The sequence below is a fragment of the Camelus ferus genome, chromosome 10 (assembly GCF_009834535.1).
Source record: "Camelus ferus isolate YT-003-E chromosome 10, BCGSAC_Cfer_1.0, whole genome shotgun sequence".
In the NCBI taxonomy this organism is placed as follows: Eukaryota; Metazoa; Chordata; class Mammalia; order Artiodactyla; family Camelidae; genus Camelus; species Camelus ferus.
The window spans coordinates 43,277,977-43,292,884 of NC_045705.1; the positions used below are offsets into that span (position 1 = coordinate 43,277,977).

At 40.4% G+C, this 14,908-nt stretch overlaps 1 protein-coding gene and 1 long non-coding RNA gene across 5 annotated transcripts in view; one reads left to right on the forward strand and one right to left on the reverse strand.

The window, feature by feature from the left end:
• Positions 1–14,908, forward strand: part of LOC116666415 — a 101,025-nt gene that overhangs the window by 83,768 nt on the left and 2,349 nt on the right. The window contains exon 3 of the long non-coding RNA XR_004323253.1: positions 13,673–13,949. This is a non-coding gene — a long non-coding RNA (uncharacterized LOC116666415). The remainder of the gene's footprint in view (positions 1–13,672; positions 13,950–14,908) is intronic.
• Positions 1–14,908, reverse strand: part of NELL1 (neural EGFL like 1) — a 748,929-nt gene that overhangs the window by 40,667 nt on the left and 693,354 nt on the right. The window lies entirely within an intron of this gene.

Below are 14,908 nucleotides of genomic sequence, written 5' to 3' on the forward strand. Positions count from 1 at the left end.
CATTTTTAAAGCTATTTGAAGACATTGGGCATTTGTCTATCAGGTCATTTGTCTTCTCCACTTATTGACCTACTGCCAAGTCCTTCAATATCTTTCAGATGACTACATTGACTCCAACACATTTTTTCCAAAAGCCTTCTATGCACCAGGTGGTCTGCACACTGGCGCTATAAATGTTGGCAATGACGTGTGAGACACCGTCCTCATGCAAGGGACAAGGAGGTACACAGGTAACTGCTGGTAGGCTACCGATGGGTAGGCTTGAATCCTATGGTAGCTAGACTAAGAACAGCATTAATTAACTTACCCTTCGTCCTAAATTTCATGTTAAATATGCGTAAGGTTGTACTCATTTGGTTAAGGGTTATGGAACTAAATTACAGAAAAGAATAATTGAAAGTCGCATTTCCCCCTAAAGTACTCAAAGCTATGAAGTGCTCAAAGGCATAGTATCAAATGTACTGTTACCACTTTATATTTTTATAGAAAATCATTTCAAAGTTTTTCACAGTTCTTTCTCATGAGTTATGCCACATAGTTGCAAGATGGAAAGAGTTGCCCTCAATTTACAAAAGAAGAAACTAAGTTACAGAGATGGCTGAGTGGTCACATTAGTGGCCCACCTGTGTCTTGACTTAAATGAATGTAAAGGATTAAGACAGAGTTCAAGCCCTAGCTCCTTAGTTAAGCATCTCCTAATATGATGCCAATTTATTGTAACTGTTCACCTTCTCTGAAGACTCACTGCAGTGACAACTGGAGGTATGTTTCTTGCTGTTTACGTATATACTTTCTTGGAACAATACTAAAGTGATATGTTTGCATTATTCTCACTCTCCAGTTTTTGCTGGAAGTAACAAAACATACTTCCCTCATCACATTTATAATCTAGTTTGTATATCTAAGAAATACACAGAGAGTAATTCAGTGATAGGCAGGTGGCTTATCGCCTATGTAATTATAAAAATAATATTCAGATTTCTTTGAATTCTGTTAGCTTACATTTCAATCCTATCACCAGGATTATTTCATTAGCCTCCTGTATGGTCTCACCTGACTCCAGCCACTTCTCATTCTAATCCAGCAATTTTTGATTGTGGGCACAACAGAAGTATGTGGAGAATGTGGGTAAAATACAAATATTTGGAGAGCCTTTATAAAGTACTGGTGTCCAGGCTTACCACCCCTAGAGACTGATTTAACTGGTGTAAATTGGGAGCCAGACATCTGGGCTTTGTGCAGCCAGAGACGAACCACTGCTTTAAATACCTTTCACGGGGTAGTGGTGTTCTAAAAAGCATATCTGTCCATGTCATTCCTCTGCCCGCCACCTGTCAGGGGTTCTCTGACGCTTATAATAGAAAGTTCAAACTCCCAGCATGTATATAAGCCCTGATCCAGCAACTTCAGTTGTTGCCTTCTGTCTTTCAAAAGCAATGGGCGACCCACAGACAGGCCGTGACGTTTGCTCTGCCTGTGCCTTGGAACATGCCTTTTCTACTTATGGGAGTGCTCTCCTCCACCTTGTCTCTACTGTTTGTTAGCCTGTATGGAATGGGTGGAGTATAAATTAATGAATTGAGAAGGTAAACACCTCCCTTCCTCCCATGCATTCTTCAACATCAAAACCAAGCATCACCATCCCTCATTCTGCAACACAGCCACTGCTGACTTTCTGCTTTCTCTGTACACACAAGGCTATCCTTACATTCCTCTCTCTGGAGTGACATGTTTACCATGTCCATGGCCCCACAGATAGATGGTGAGCTCATTGAGAGCAAGGGTTAGGTCTTTTTCCTTTTTCTCTTCTCAGTACCAAGTACGACAGAATATACTGTGGATGTGCAATATATTTATTTCATTTAACTTACATAAATCTCAGAAATTTATAGACCAATATTATTATAAAGCCTACTTTGCCAAAGTTTGGTCTTTGGGGTGTTTAAGAAGCATAAGGCATAACCACAACCCTCCTCTTTGGGGAACGCATTTTATTGTTGAGCTTTCATCTGGGAAAGCTCTTGGGTCTAGTTCAAAATACAATAAATACAGAAAATAGTAAGCATGCTGAAATAGGAAGGCAACCTTTCCTCCTCCCTCCTCATCCCAGTTTCCTGTCAAATGCTTGAGGCCAAGGTCAGAGGGGAGACCCATCAACATATCACTCAAAGAATTGTCTGGAAGATTAATTTCCACAGACCCACAACCAGTGGCTGCAAAAGGACCTTTAATTCACGGTCTCCTCCAAAATACTCTCTAAATTGGCAATTAATGCCCAACTATACTATGCTTCTTTAACATTTGGTTCTTTTGCATTTACAAAGTTGCAAACATATTGTCAGTGTTTTCCTCTCATAAATTAAGAAACCTGAGCATAAAGATAAGCACACCTAGGGTGCACAATAAAAACAAGGGTGCAAAACCTGGATTTGCTTTTGCTGTTGCAGAATGAAAGGATTTCACAGTTGAGCACAGGACCATATTGCCTACCAAGTTCCATGTAATCGCTTTACTTATGACACAGAAATCTAATTGTGCTGCCATGCAATTTAACAGATTTATGGAAAGCCAGATGTTAGCAATTATGGAAACTGACATTATTCATATCCTTGGTAATACAGACCTGTTCGCTCCGCACAAAGCCAACTTAATCTATTATACATATCCCAAGGCATCCAAAGGGAAGCGGCACCCTATTTACATATTGCAACTGTTGTTCTCTGCTGAGCAAACACAAAGACATTCACCCGCGATACTTACCCAGATCATCAGACAGCCCTCCAATGACAAAGAGGCGCTGTACCAAAAATCAGGCAAAATCGCCCATACTCAAATCTATAATCATTAAAGTGTACTTGTTTTTTTCTTATTGTAAGTAATGGCTCTGTGATTTCCTTGTGGTTCTCATTGTAAATTCATTATTTGAACGCTCCATGCTCAGATGAGAACATTTTCCATAAAATGCCACAGCTAGGCTTACGTTAGAACTAATTTTCTTGCATTGGCATTTTCACAATTGCTGAAAGCTGTTATTATTATGCTCAGTTTCACTTTAAAAAAGTCTAGTCGTGCCTTGACACTCTGCTTTGTTATTTAATTTGAAGTTCTTAGGTTACTTGCACATGTGGAAAAAATAAATACAATTCAGAGATGTTCACATCAGTAGCAATCAAACCAATCCCAACGTAGCCCCAGTTTTCCTAGCCTTCAAGAAAAACGGCTCTGCAGAAGTTTTAATAGCATAACAACTATAATAGTATCTGCCTCAGGAGCTGAAATTTCTACAAATTGATTTCAGAGATCAAGAGAGAAATTTTTCTCCCAGTGGTTTGGTAGCAGATGGGTCAAAGGAGTGACCTTCTTCATAACCCCATATTCTTCCTCCTCTAATAACTTCCCCAGCTCAGCTAGTCTTACTTTCAAACTCCAGACAGGTGACGTGTCAGAAAACAAAATTGAACCTGGGGTCTGACTCTCCAGCTGTGTGTGTTCCGACTTGCAACTCATTACCCGACATTAGCAGCTTGGGAATGAGAACAGAGCTTGGGGGTTTATTAATGACAGGAAGACAGAGCACAGACGCCTCTCCCACAGCTGGATCCGTCTTGCCTCTTTTACAGCGGCAGAGAGAAAATTGCAGGGGGAAAAATACACACTGCACATCAGCAAAATAAGGGAAAGAAACGAGTAGAGAAAAATCTGAGGTCTGAGATGGCTTGCGAAATACAAGGCTGACGAAATTTTCAGCTGCACATGAAGTTTCAGGTCCAGAGCAAGGGAGGCGACATGCTCTGTGTGTGCCGGTTATGCCACGTTTGATACTATGTTCCCTTTAGAGCACAGACTACTAAATGGGATTGACGCAGAACACAGAAGAGACCCACCAGCAGAGTGAGGGGCTCAAAACTCATCTTCGTTGAATGAAACATGAGGTGTTCAGCCTGAAAAGTAGACTGAAAGAAGAGATCAGTGAGCTATCGCTTTGTCTATTTGAGATGCTATTATGTGTCTCTCGGGCAGTAGGCCCAAGGTCCCCCCAGTGTTAACTCTTCAGTCTTTGCTGTTCCAGCCGCCAACCTTTCTTGAGTCAGGAAGAAATCCCTCCCTGTAGTGTTTCTTACTGCACAGTGTGTAATCTTGTTATTCTCCAAGGAGTCTTCCCCCTTCCCTTTAACTGAGCAGACTCTGAGCAAAGGAGTAAGAAAACACCTTGTTTCAGCTCACTCTTTCCTTATCTCCTCCCTAGATCCAGGTCTTATTTCCTAGTGTCTACAATGAGCAGCTCTCCCCATTTATGCATCTTCCCCCTCTTCTAAATGTTTGCAAGCTTCCATGTGACCCTCTATTCAAAGCCTAAGTCCTGAAGGTTCCAATGACCTAGTATTAGTTTGCAAAAGCATCACCCTTTATTTAAATTTTATTATTGATTATTTAAGAGCTCTCTTCTTGACTTTTGTGGGATATAATATTGCCCTATTCATCCTCTTACTTCTTCACCCAATCACTAATAATCAACCATCCATCACTTAACGAATTACACATAGTTGTTGAGCATCTACTCTATCCTAGACATAGTGCTAGAGACCGGGGATAAAATGGCCAAAGAATATAGATATGGTCTTAGAACTCTCCCATTTTTCAAGTTACTAATATTTTCCAAGGTTCCCGCTATGGCCTTTGGTTCTCTTTCTCCTCAGTGGAGCAGTGTAGCATATCAATTTAAAGCTTACACGCAGAAATTCAACAGCGGTGGGTGCAAGGTAACATGACCTGTTGTCCCAGTTTGCCTGGGACTGAGGGGGTCCCAGAGATAGGTGACTTACAGTGTTAACACTGGGAAAGTTCTAGGCAAATGGGGGCAAACAAATCAACTGTATCCCAGTCCTGCCCTGCAACTTATTTACCCATCAACTGGAAAATTTACCTAACATCTCTGAGCCTTGGTCCCGTCACTTGAAAACTGTGGATGAAATATACACCCTGGGATAATCTGGTAATTGAGTGAGCACATAACACAGTGCTTATCATGCAGTAGTTGTTCAAAAGTGATTAGCTGTTGTTATTGTTCTTTTTTATATTATTTTTTTCTCTCATTGAGTTTGTCTCACCTCATGAATTCCACGGTCCCATCATCTTCAGGACATGCCTGAGTTCTTACTATGCAGCCAGCCCACACCTTCTTTCATTTACTGAGTGGCGTCCACCTCAATTCTGAATTCTCACACAGATCCTCACGGATACGATCAGGACTTTGGCCAGTCAAGCCCAGAAATGCTAGCACTCCAGGCTTTCTGAGCCCTGATGGGTAAATCCGTTGTATTAAGTAACTAATATTGAAAGAATATAGTTTTCTGATGTTCTACGAACTTGCCTTGGTCACTGACTGTATTTTTTTATGGATTGTACAAACTTAGGTGTTTTCCTAGAGAGAGAGAAGATAATTCCTTCCAGGTAGGAAAACAAGAGTAGATACCAGCAGAGGCGCCTTCTAAATTAACCAAGACAGCAGACTTGGGTTGCCGTTTGCCATAAACAAGTCATGCTTCTTTAACTTGTGATTACATTGGTTTAAAGTCAATAGAATTCTGACCAGCAGAGAGAATAAATAAAAAAATCTATAAATATTGAAATACTATCCAAAGAGAATTTTACTGCCCAGAGAGGCTACCGTATTGATGCCAACGACTCTAGATTTATATGTTTTCACACATTTCCTTCTAGATAGGAGGGTGGGTTGTGTGAAATTTGCATCTGCATCACAGAGAAGTAGCACAGAAATGTTTTTACAGATTACTAAATGCCTAACGCTGGGCCATACACATTCTATTGTTATAGTCCTTTTATTGCTAAAGCTCTTTAACAAAATTTCACCGTCAACTGAAAAGAATAACCCTCCTGCCCTTAATTTTATGTTACATATGTGTCCTTTATGTTACATATGTGTCCTTTATGTTACCGTAAATGCTTAGCTGGGAACCTACTTTTCTATCTTCCTCACTCATTCAGAAGTAATAGTCTGGCCTTACATATCTTTGTGTTTCCCACAGCACCTTTCCCAGTGTCTTTCATTTACTTAGAAACACATACATAGGTGCTAAACTGGAATCCTTTGGGGACCTCGGTTTTCTCTCTCACACGATACAGGAGTTGTGTAAAATATTTTCTGTTCTCTTGTCCATGTTCACCTTCATGTGATCACCTTTCGCCTTTGTAGAACCAAGCTTGTAATTCCAGCGTTAGAACACGGCTGGTGACAGATGGAAAACAGGATGGAGGTGAATGGAAGAATCTAGCTTTGGAATAACAAAGAGATTTCTTAGAATTAAACTGTTTTCTTGGACATTTACTACTTATTGAAACATCCCTAGTCTCTCTTAATTAGCACTTGCAAGCAGGTGCTAAAGAGAGAAAGTAATGAAGGAAGCAGCATGGTTTTCTTGTTTCACTGAAGCCTTGGCAGTGTAACCCTTCATGACAAATAAGCGTGGGGAATCCAGCCAGGGTGAAAACCAAAACCACCTCTCTATTTTAACGAAGGATCCCCTCAAGCAAGTTGACAGATGAGAAATAATTTCTTCTTTCTTCTATGCCAAGGAAAGGCACAGGGAGGTTACAAAGTAATTTCACATACTACCAGGAGCATCCTGCAACTTACATTGAAATCAAAGGTCCAACACCATTGTCAATGGTACGACTGTAAAACCAAGTCTCAATCTACACAAGAGATTCAGCTCAAAGCCCCTAGCAATTCAAAGACCTTCCGTGTCTAATATTTACTGCCTCCCTTCACCACTCTGTTTATTATGGTCCCTGACTCCTAGGAGGCAGTCAAAGCTTTTCAAAAACTTTGTCCCAGTGGAAGGAGAGTTAGAACACTGATCAAGGACAATGACTTGGGCCACCATGCCAAGAGGGGCGGTATCTGTGGAGAAGACAACACACTATGAATAAATCTTACTCTATCTCACAGTGTCTGTTCCTGGATGATTTCTTCTCTTGCATCCACTTCGTCTCCCCATATTTCTTCTCCTCATCAACTGATTGGATAAACATAGATCTGGGGCTGCCTCCTGTTTTAAAAGGATATTCTCTAGAAGGATCCAGAAGGCTTTTGGTGGAGTCAAGGGAAAATGAGACAAAGAGTAGGAAACATGAACCCACCCTTCTCTGGACTTCTGGGAGACAAGTTCTGTTTATGTGGAATTTGTCTTTCTGGGTTTTTTACCTTAAGAGAGGGAAAACCATAAAGGCCAAAACTAAGTTGGTTTCCAGGGAAAAGCAAAGGGGGCCATAGATAAAGATTCTCTCCTTGAGCACGCTCTAGTCAGGCTCAACCTTGGCCTATAAACACTGCAGATTTTTAGCACAAATAATTTTGTCCACTCCACCCCTTCAGATTAAAAAAATACTAATACACACTACCATAATTTCTAACAGTTCAAGGCAGCCCCCTAAAACAAGGACCCCAGCCCCTCTGGGTCCTGCACAGGGAGCCCAGGGCTGCCGGGAGGGTTCCCTGTTTGTTCCAGCCAACACCTGAATGAAGATAGGCCCTTGTCTCCCAGTCTCTGCGGAAGAATTGAAACCGGACTGAAATAAGGGCTGGTTCACAAACTCAGATGGGAGTCATATGGACCAACACCCTCTTCCTGCTTTTTGTAAATTTCCACTCCCCTGATTCCGCTCAAGCCCCCACTTCCCCCCTTCCTACTCCTCATTCTCCTTTTAGGATGCCTGGTCACCTCTGCACAAATCAAAGCTCGTGCTGGGCCCTCCTCCCCATTACAATAGTTTATTACTGATTAAAACCTGTCCATACCATTTAAACTAGAGTCTGATTTTATTTATCTTTGACCTGACTCAGGCTGCTAGAGTATACACAAAAGGAATTCTTGCAGTTCCTCTGTGGTCCAGCTCAGCTCCTCAGAGTAAGCAGCGGTTAGGGGTCAAAGTCCTCATGAATAATAGAAATGATTTCTCAGAGAGTGCTTTTATCAATTCACTTATTCAACAAATATTTACTGAGCACATGTGACATAGCACACACTGTTGTAGGTATTGGGAATATTATTGTAAACAAAACCAGACAAAATTCCTATTCCCAGGAAGGGTAAATTTTAATGGGGCAGGCAAATGATGGATAATTCCTTACACGTGTCTTTTTTAGGAACCTACAAATGCTTTGGTGTCCCAGCCATGACTCACTTTATTGAGTCATGATTAACACATCAGTATGAAACCGAGATTTCTATCATTTTATTATGTAAAATAACAATCATTTACTAGACTCTTACATGCTGTACCCTTCAGAGTTTTAAAAATCCTTTCAAATCCATGGTATACTTTACCCTTCCAAAAAAACTTAGAATGTTTGCAGTACCATCATCTCCCCTTAAAAGATAATCAAGCTGAACGTCAAAAGATCATTGTTTCTCAAACATTTCTACCAAGTTTATCTCCATGGTAGGAACCAGTGAACACTCAACTTCTCTGAATCCTGGCATACATAAAGGGGAAACCATGCATCTGAAATGTATTAGAGGTTTCATATTTTGTATTTGAAAAATCTTTTCTTCCTGCCACTTTTTCCAATCCAGCCATTTAGTCAGGATTGTTATGACAGAAATAGGATTTTCCCCTTGAACCACTGGGTGGGGTAAGATTCCTCTTCTAGCTCTGTGTACCCGTTCAACATTATCTGTGCCCCAGTGTAAGTGGTACAGGAACAGGCAATACAGGGTCAGGGAACATGTCCTGGACCTTACAGCTATTAACTTTCTGAGTCAGGACACAAATAGAGGCATCTTGACTTCAAGCCTGGCTTGTCCCACCTCGTCGCACAATGGCAGGCTCCCAGTTCTGTTGAAGACAATTACAGTGACTTTCTGCAAAGACTGAATGGTGAATCTCCAACACAGCATCCAGTACATAGATTCTCCAAATATTAACTGATGCTGACTATGTGTAAAAGGTAATAACCAAAACAACAAAGGCAAGGGCCCTCTTTAAAATACATTATATAAGATTGTTTACTGTCTGCAAGTCTGTTTCTGTTTTATAGATGAGTTCATTAGTGTCTTCTTTTCTTTTTTTTAGATTTCACATATGAGTGATATCATATGGTATTTTGCTTTCTCTTTCTGGCTTACTTCACTTAGAATGATCACCGGGACCATCCATGTTGCTGCAAATGGCATTATTTTATTCTTTATTATGGCTGAGTAGTATTCCATTGTATAAATATACCACAACTTCTTTATCCAGTCATTGGGGGAAAGGGGGTGGGAAGTGGTAAATTTGGAAGTTTGAGGTTTGCAGATATTAACTAGTATATATAAAAATAGGTTAAAAAATTATTTTCTTCTGTATAGCACTGGGAACTGTAATCAACATCTTATAATGACTTTTAATGAAAAAGAATATGAAAATGAATATATGTATGTATATGCATGACTGGGACATTATGATGTACACCAGAAATTGACACATTCTAACTGATTATACTTCAATGAAAAAAAAAATTGCAACTAATTTGAAAAGATAGAATTCTCACCATCCACCTCATAATGTAGCTTACTTACTCCTCTCATGTCTACTGCTTGGACCATTACAATAGCATCTTACAGTTTTCCCTGCCTAGGTGACTTCAAAAAGAAGCTGGATGAATAGTCAGATCGTGCCACTCTCTCATTATCTCAAGGACTTTTCAGTAGGAAAATGACCCAGTTTGAGTTGCTTCAAGGACAGAAAATTGAATTTGTATCCATATTTTACTTATATCTGTCCCTAAAGTAACTGCTTTAATAAGTCACATCACAACCTCTTGGCTAAGAAATTGTTACTTGCTGTGTGGCAGAGAACAGCTCTCTCTGTTCTTCATTTTCCCCTTCTATGAAATGAGGAATCATACCAAACCTAAAGTGTTGTGGTAAGAACTCCAGGACAAAATGTTAGCACACGGGGTTGCTTGATAATAATCATGGTAAGTAGCTGGCTAATTCTGTTGGCTTCATTTTTTTTCAGATGAAAAGACATACTGAGCAAAAAGAACAGGAAGAGCAAAAAGAATAGGAAGAGCAAAATTGCACAGGTGCAAAAAATTCACAATGATCATGTATGATGGGGCTTGACATTTTGTGGGAAACATTATTCTATTTATATAACTAACTTTTATATTTAAAGATAGCTCCTCAAAAAGTATCAGGGTTTTCACAACCAAATAAATGTTTCAACAACATTGAGAGACACTGATATTATGAATTCAAAAACTTTCAGCCTTCGTACACTGCTGGTGGGAATATGGTTTCATGCAGCCATTAGGGAAAACAGCATGGAGAGTCCTCAAAAGACTAAAAACAGACTTATCATATGATCCAGCAATCCCACTCCTGAGTATATACCCAGAGAGAACTCTAATGTAAAAAGATCCATGCCCCTCAATGCTCATTGAAGTACTATTTACAATAGCCAAGACATGGACACAACCTAAATGTCCATCGACAGAGGACTGGATAAAGAAGTTGTGGCATATTTATACAACAGAATACTACTCTGCCATAAAAAAGAATAAAATAATACCATTTGCAGCAACATGGAAGGACCTAGAGATCGCCCTTCTAAGTGAAGTAAGCCAGAAAGAAAAAGAAAAATACCATATGATCACTGATATGTGGAATCTAAACTGGAATCAAAAAAAAAAAGACACTATGAACTCATCTACAAAACAGAAGCAGACTTGTAGACTTAGTAAACAATCTTACGGTTACTGGGGAAAGAGGGTAGGAAGGGATAAATTTGGGAGTTTGAGATTTACAAATGTTAGCCACTATATATAATAATAGTTTTAAAAAAAGTTTTTTCTGTATAGCACAGGGAACTATGTTCAATATCTTGTAATAACCTTTAATGAGAAAAATATGAAAACAAATCTATGTATGTATATGCATGACCAGGACATTGAGCTGTACACTGGAAATTGATTAACTGTAATTGACTATACTTCAATTAAAAAAAGAATATTTGAACAAAGGAGAGTGATAATGACAACTTTTATCACTAGATATTAAAGCATTCTTAACTTCTGAAGGAAAAAAAAAACTTTTCAACTCCTTGTCTTAGAACACAAGACCTTTCATAACCTGGTCTCCACCTCTGCTTTCAGGGCTCCTTTCCCATAACACACCCATATATATCATGTACTTCATCCACACTGGGAATCTCACCATCCCTTGAACATAATTAGATCTCTTTTGTGATTCTGTCTCTAACCAAACTAGTATTCCTGCCTGGAATACTTCCCTCAGTATCTACTTTGCCTGGAATAATTCCTTCTCACCCAATAGACCCAGTGAAAATATATTTTCTGTGGAAGGTTTCTACATACATTGCCCTCCCCACCTGCCCTGACCCCAACAGGAGTTAATCGTTTTTTCGTCAGAGTCTCCTATTTTTTATTTATGTATGTAACTACTCCATAACGCAACCTCCCCAGCCCCTGCCCACCTCCTCGCTCCCCATCCCAGACTGTGTGCCTAAGACTTGGCACAGGGATGAGCACAGAGCAGACCCTCCCAATACATGCTCCTTGACCAAGCAGAGGCTGGCGGTGCTTTACTGGGTTTGAGTACAACAGTTTAAAATTCCCTGCTCATAAACCCACAAGTAATAGTTCATAGCAGCATGAGTCACCGCAGACTAAAACAATTCAATATCTATTTTAAAGAAGTTGTAGATGCCGATCTCGGAATTACAGCAGAGACAGGATCTTTGGATCTAAGACATTCAAGCCAGGAGCTTCCGTAATGAGACAATTGCTCAACTCCGTACTTCAAGGGGCAGGAAGCTGACAACTACATGGAATTCAATTCCAGGCAGTGCTCAGAACCTGAGAAAGGCAGGCAGGTGAATCCCCCCGGAGAATGAATTGTAGAACCTGTAGAACCTCAGGTGGAAAGTCAGAGCGGTGACTGGCAACGTGGAGGCTGGACCCTGATGTTTCACCAGTGGTCCTTACACTGGTGTGGTCAGTGTCAGCCTGAGATCCCCATGAAAACCACGGTTCCACTTCCGCCAAAAGATGCATGTGCACACATATACACAAACTTGCATACAGTCTCAGGGCATTCATGGACCACCCCCCAACCAAAAGCCTTTCAATGAAACAGAAAAAAACTGGTTTTCAAACTTGAATGGGCAACAGAATTATCTAAGGGGGAACATTAAAGAACAGCTCGCTAGGCCCACCCCTAGATTTGCTGAACCGGTAGGTCTGGGGTGCCGCAGAGAATTTACATTTCTAACAGTTTCCTGGGCGAGGCTGACGTTTCTGGTCTGAGGATCCCACACCCAGAACCACTGCCCTAAGCCACACGAAGCTGAGTTCACAGGAAGTAACGTTAAGAAACCACTGGGGATTAACTCTTCAGGAAGAAAGCAAAAAGAAAACAGAACAAAAAGTCATTTAAAGCTGATGAAGATTGTGCGTGATGCAAGATTCAGGATCCTGTGCAGGAGAAAATCAAAGTGCTTCCACTGCTGCTTGATCTTTCTAAAAATGCCAAGTTCAAGTGGAAGGAGAAGGCCTTAGAGAAAACTACAGCTCCACAGCAAAGTACTTTTTAGGGAAAAATAGTCTTTTTCCTCGTGTGTCTCACAACTATTACTCCTCCTCTACCAGCCACTGTGCAACCCCGTCTCTTCCTCCAACAGAGCCCTCCTCACAACTCCCATCCTGATTTGCTTCCTTTTCTCAGAACTCCCAAGAAGTACAGAATTGTCATCGAGTGCCCCTGAAGACCCGCATCAACTCTCTGCATCCCCAGAGCCAAAAGAAGCAAATGGCTTCCAATCACAGTTTCTGGCTGTGCCCTGAGTCATCAAATGACCAAGCCTTCATGTACCACAGTGGAAAGGAAAGTGATCTTCTAGACAGCATTTGAAAATTACAGGTTAGGCCTATAACAGGCGAAGGAGACAAGATACCTATTCAAAGGAGAAGCGTATTTGGCAAAAACACAAGGACTGGGACCTTTTAGCTTAGGGACAAACCAGCTAGGCCCCAATAAGCCTTTAAAAGATCACTCAATACAGGGTAGTAGAGTTGAGTGATTTACATTTTTAACCATCACAGGAAAAAATAAAGCAACAGACAAAAAGTTATATATTCAAATGATTTCCTTAGAGCAAAATTAAATAGTATAAAAAAATTGCTGGTACTTAAAGGACAAGTATTGTGCTCAATAACATTTTGTTGCAGAACCAAAAAAAAGCCCTCTTTTGAGTAGCTCATTATTCAATGATACTGAACAAATAAGAAATTGTATTGTATTCATTCTTGAGTTTTCAGTTAGTGCTTTCCACAAAGTGCCAAATCCACAGGGAGCCTAGGAGGAAAAAGGGGTTCAAAGCCAAATAAATTCTGGATACTCTCAATGTAGAGTAAAGGCTCTGATAAACCGCTTTAATTCTCTTTAATTTAGAATATCCAAAATATATTTACTAAGAAACCCTTTGCTGAAAACTACCCCAGCATCAGTGTCCTAAGATCCAGACTTTGATAAATACTCTGTTGGAGGCATCGCTCCAATTGGGTTTTAGCCACTGATGCCAACAGTACGGAAAAGAAAAAGCTTCCATGAGTCGAAATCACTTTGTTCTTGCTCTCTTTTGCCAGACAAAAACCAGGCTCCAGTCAAAAAAATATGGGGCCTGCAAAGCAGAGCTGTGCTTCCTCGTTCAGCGCAGCTGGGAAGAGGGGACAGCGCCCAGCCACGCCTCGGCAGCTGAGCAGAGCCCGAGCGCCCCCTCGCACTGCAGGTGTGCCTGTCCTTTTGACTATAAGCTTTGGATCCTCACGTCTGTGACCTGACATCATGTACCATCATCAGAAGTTCCCAGAGCCTCGAGACCAGCTCTCAGCAGAGGAAATCACTGATGACTGACATACTCAGGTGACCTCTTAGCTGCCCATCATCCTAGATCTGTCTCTTTTGTTCAGCTATGTGGTGACCCCCGGAATACACTGATATGGAGTAAATCTTTAATTCTTTCTGCGCACACACATCAGATAAACGAAATTTACAAATTATGGACTTTATACCAAGTACGAACTGACAGGCATACAGCGAAGTAGAAAATGAGGCAATTATCTGAATAATTATCACGACTCACACCTTAATTTAATCCTTTCAGAAATTATCTACAATTAACAAACAACAGACAGAGGGCTTTGGGGGAGGAGAAAGAACATGGGGTTTTTACACACGGCTACTGTCTGTATTTATTTCCCCTCATTTGCTTCCTATCTCACAGGGGGTTTCTGAAAGTTACATGACACAGTTGGCATTCAATAAATAAAAATGTGGCTTTTATAGTACCATTTTTGTAGGAAGGCTTCAGTGGGCAATAAAGAAAGCAAAATTCTTATTGTTTAATATTTCAAAAATATTAAACATGCACACAGTTCTTAAGAAGGATGTTAATTAACACTTTCTGGAAGAAGAAATCTACCAGTTAATAGCTGGATGACTGTGAGCAATTTATTGAACACATTTGCACCTCCGTTTCTTTGTCCATCAAGCAGAGATTATAAAAATTCCCACCTGATGGAATTGTTTTGAGCAGAAAATTAGTTTAAAAATGTGATGTTCTTAGAAGAGTGCCTAGAACATGAAGTAATCCATTCATCTTCACTATTATCAGCACTTATTCTTCTTATTACTCCGATCAGCCACATAAACCCTCCCGTCCTCCAGGTCTGATCATCCCCTTGCAATCTGCTGCGACTGTTCTTTGATCCTCTCTGATCAGTCTCCTCCCTAATTACCGACATATTTTATAAGGTTGACCATATAATTTTATAGCTAATTATAAAATTACAACCTGTATCGGAATGCTATCGGTTGTCTCG